General features: G+C 45.8%; 1 protein-coding gene across 1 annotated transcript in view; it reads right to left on the reverse strand.

Moving 5' to 3' along the window:
* The window catches only part of LOC139579792 (sodium-dependent phosphate transport protein 2B-like), a 24,314-nt gene that overhangs the window by 17,779 nt on the left and 1,535 nt on the right, over positions 1-5,000 (reverse strand). The gene's annotated exons all lie outside the window — the stretch shown is intronic.

A 5,000-nucleotide genomic window follows, 5' to 3' on the forward strand; every position in this document is an offset into this window, starting at 1 on the left:
AGGAACATAAAATTTGAAATACCAATTAGGATCTGGCTAAAAATGCTTCAATCAGTTATAGAACCCATTGCACTTTATGGTCGTGAGGTCTGGGGTCCGCTCACCAACCAAGAATTCACAAAATGGGACAAACACCAAATTTAGACTCTACATGGAGAATTTTGCAAAAATATCCTCAGTGTACAACGTAAAATACCAAATAATGCATGCAGAGCAGAATTAGGCTGATACCAGCTAGTTGTCAAAGAGCTGTTAAATTCTACAACCACCTAAAAGGAAGCGATTCCCAAACCTTCCATAACAAAGCCATCACATTGTTTGTAACTTATTTTGTACATAATGTTGCTGCTACCGTCTCTTATGACCGAAAAGAGCTTCTGGACATCAGAACAGCGATTACTCACCTCGAACTGGACAACGATTTATTTTTAATGAGTCCCGACGCAAATGATATAGTGCTTCTCTGAGACCAGGCCCAAATTCTTGTCATTCAAATGATATACTGCTTCTCTGAGACCAGGCCCAAATCCCCGTCATTCAAATGATATACTGCTTCTCTGAGACCAGGACCAAATCCGAGTCATTCAAATGATATACTGCTTCTCTGAGACCAGGCCCAAATCCCTGTCATTCAAATGTTATACTGCTTCTCTGAGACCAGGCCCAAATCCCCGTCATTCAAATGATATACTGCTTCTCTGAGACCAGGACCAAATCCCCGTCATTCAAATGATATACTGCTTCTCTGAGACCAGGCCTAAATCCCTGTCATTCAAATGATATACTGCTTCTCTGAGACCAGGCCCAAATCCTTGTCATTCAAATGATATACTGCTTCTCTGAGACCAGGCCCAAATCCCCGTCATTCAAATGATATACTGCTTCTCTGAGACCAGGCCCAAATCCCTGTCATTCAAATGATATACTGCTTATCTGAGACCAGGCCCAAATCCCTGTCAATCGAGTGATATACTGCTTTTCTGAGACCAGGCCCAAATCCCTGTCATTCAAATGATATACTGCTTCTCTGAGACCAGGCCCAAATCCCTGTCATTCAAATGATATACTGCTTCTCTGAGACCAGGCCCAAATCCCTGTCATTCGAATGATATACTGCTTCTCTGAGACCAGGCCCAAATCCCTGTCATTCAAATGATATACTGCTTATCTGAGACCAGGCCCAAATCCCTGTCATTCGAGTGATATACTGCTTCTCTGAGACCAGGCCCAAATCCCTGTCATTCAAATGATATACTGCTTCTCTGAGACCAGGCCCAAATCCCTGTCATTCAAATGATATACTGCTTCTCTGAGACCAGGCTCAAATCCCCGTCATTCAAATGATATACTGCTTCTCTGAGACCAGGCCCAAATCCCTGTCATTCAAATGTTATACTGCTTCTCTGAGACCAGGACCAAATCCCCGTCATTCAAATGATATACTGCTTCTCTGAGACCAGGCCCAAATCCCCGTCATTCAAATGATATACTGCTTCTCTGAGACCAGGCCCAAATCCCTGTCATTCAAATGATATACTGCTTCTCTGAGACCAGGCCCAAATCCCTGTCATTCAAATGATATACTGCTTCTCTGAGACCAGGCCCAAATCCCCGTCATTCAAATGATATACTGCTTCTCTGAGACCAGGCCCAAATCCCCGTCATTCAAATGTTATACTGCTTCTCTGAGACCAGGCCCAAATCCCCGTCATTCGAGTGAAGGAAAGACGGAAATACAGGGGGCGGAGATCAGGGTGCCTTGTGAGAATTCGTTGGCGAGTGGATAACCCGCCTCTACCATCCGTCCTATTGGCCAACAGTGCAATCACTGGAGAATAAACTGGAGGATCTCTGTTCGAGACTATCCTACCAACATTACAACAATGTAATATCTTATGTTTCACCGAGTCGTGGCTGAACGACGACACGGATAACATTCAGCTGGCTGGGATTTCTGTGCATCGGCATGACAGAACAGCTACGTCTGGTAAGACGAGGGGTGATGCTGTGTGTCTATTTGTCAATGACAGCTGGTGCGCAATGTCTAATATTAAGGAGGTCTCGAGGTATTGCTCGCCTGAGGTAGAGTACCTCATGATAAACTGTAGACCACATTATCAACCAAGAGAGTTTTCATCTATATTTTTTTGTAGCCATCCATTTACCACCACAAACCGATGCTGGCACTAAGATCGCACTCAACCAGCTGTATAAGGCCATAAAGCAAACAAGAAAATGCTCATCCAGATGTGGCGCTCCTAGTGGCCGGGGACTTTAATGCAGGCAAACTTTAATCCGTTTGACCTAATATCCACAAGCATGTTAAATGTGCAACCAGAGGGAAAAAAACTCTACACCATCTTTACTCCACACACAGAGACAGATACAAAGCTCTCCCTCGCCCTCCATTTGGCAAATCTGACCATAATTCTATCCTCCTGATTCCTGCTTACAAGCAAAAACTAAAGCAGGAAGTACCAGTGACTCACTCAATACGGAAGTGGTCCGATGATGCGGATGCTATGCTACAGGACTGTTTTGCTAGAACATACTGGAATATGTTCCGTGATTCATCCAATGCCATTGAGGAGTACACCACCTCAGTCACAGGCTTCATCAATAAGTGCATCTACGACATCGTCCCCACAGTGACTGTACGTACATATCCCAACCAGAAGCCACGGATTACAGGCAACATCTGCACTGAGCTAAAGGCTAAAGGCTAGAGCTACCGCTTTCAAAAAGCACTAATCCATACCCTTATAAGAAATCCCGCTATGCCCTCAGATGAACCGTCAAACAGGCAAAGCCTCAATACAGGACTAAGATTGAATCCTACTACACCGGTTCTGACGCTCGTCGGATGTGGCAGGGCTTGCAAACTATTACAGACTAATAAAGGGAAACCTAGCCACGAGCTGCCCGGTGACGCGAGCCTAGCAGACGAGTGTACTCAGAGCATGCGCAGACCAACTTGTAAGTATCTTCACTGACATTTTCCACCTCTCCCTGACCGAGTCTGTAATACCTATATGTTTCAAGCAGACCACCATAGTCCCAAGAAAGTGAACGTAACCTGTCTAAATGACTACCGCACCGTAGCACTCACGTCTGTAGCCATGAAGTGCTTTGAAAGGCTGGTCATGGCTCACATCAACACCATAATCCCAGACACCCTAGACCCATTCCAATTCGCATACCGCCCGAACAGATCCACAGATGACGCAATCTCAACTGCACTCAACACTGCCCTTTCCCAATTGGACAAAAGCTCCCTCAACGTGAGCAAGACAAAGGAGATGATCGTTGACGACAGGAAAAGGAGGGCCGAACACGCCCCGTTCACATCAACGGGGCTGTAGTGAAGCAGATCGAGAGTTTCAAGTTCCTTGGTGTCCACATCACCACCAAACTATCATGGTCCAAACGCACCAAGACAGTCGTGAAGAGGGCACGACAACACCTTTCCCCCTCAGGAGACTGAAAAGATTTGGCATGGGTCCCCAAATCCTCAAAAAGTTCTACAGCTGCACCATCGAGAGCATCCTGACCGGTTGCATCACCACCTGGTATGGCAACTGTTCGACATCCGACCGTAAGGCACTACAGATGGTAGTGCGTACGGTCCAGTACATCTTTGGGGCCAAGCTTCCTACCATCCAAGGACCTCTACACCAGGCGGTGTCAGAGGAAGGCCCCAAAAATTGTCAAAGACTCCAGCCACCCTAGTCATAGACTGTTCTCTCTGCTACCACATGGCAGGCGGTACCGGAGCTTCAAGTCTAGGTCCAAAAGGCTCCTTAACAGCTTCTACCCCCAAGACATATGACTGCTGAACTATTCATCAAATGGCCACCCAGACTATGCACATGGACCCCCCTTTGTTTTTATACTGCTTCTACTTGCTGTTTATTATCTATGCATAGTCACTTTGTACAAATGACCTCTAACATGTACCGCTGCACATGGACTCGGTACTGGTACCCCCTGTATGCAAACTAGAATGCTATTTGGCCCTAAACAGAGAGTACACGGTGGCAGAATACCTAACCACTGTGATTGACCAAAATTGAAGTAAACCTTTGACTATGTACAGACTCAGTGAGCATAGCCTTGCTATTGAGAAATGCCACCGTAGGCAGAGCTGGCTCCCAAGAGAAGACAGGCTATGTGCACACTGCCCACAAAATGCACTTCCTGACCTCCTGCCAAATGTATGACCATATTAGAGAGAGAGAGAGAGAGAGAGAGAGAGAGAGAGAGAGAGAGAGAGAGAGAGAGAGAGAGAGAGAGAGAGAGAGAGAGAGAGAGAGAGAGAGAGAGAGAGAGAGAGAGAGAGAGAGAGAGAGAGAGAGAGAGCATTAGTTCCATTTGGCAACATGCCACTTTATGGTACCGCTGTGTCCTGTGTCATCCTTACCTCTGCCTTACCTGTCTGTGTGCCAGTTGGGGATCCTCTGTTTTAATGGTCCTCTGTCTATTCTAAGCTCTTCCTGCCTCCTGAGTGACCGACAGATTCCATTTATGGCCCTCCTTTCTGCACACCAGAAGCTTGGCAAGTACACAACATCCAGAACAATACTGACTGAACGTGATGTCTACACATTAACCCAACATCAGAGATGTTAAATAGTGACTGAACGTGATGTCTACACATTAACCCAACATCAGAGATGTTAAATAGTGACTGAACGTGATGTCTACACATTAACCCAACATCAGAGATGTTAAATACTGACTGAACGTGATGTCTACACATTAACCCAACATCAAAGATGTTAAATACCGACTGAACGTGATGTCTACACATTAACCCAACATCAAAGATGTTAAATACTGACTGAACGTGATGTCGACACATTAACCCAACATCAGAGATGTCAAATACGTTCTGTCACCTTGAGCTAGTTTAGCCCACTGAGCTAAAGCCTAAGCGGAAACCAAGGCCAGAAGCTGTTGACCTTGTAACACTGAGCTTAAGCCTAAGCGTGGATTCTGGG

Source organism: Salvelinus alpinus, chromosome 6 (genome assembly GCF_045679555.1).
Source record: "Salvelinus alpinus chromosome 6, SLU_Salpinus.1, whole genome shotgun sequence".
Lineage (NCBI taxonomy): Eukaryota > Metazoa > Chordata > Actinopteri > Salmoniformes > Salmonidae > Salvelinus > Salvelinus alpinus.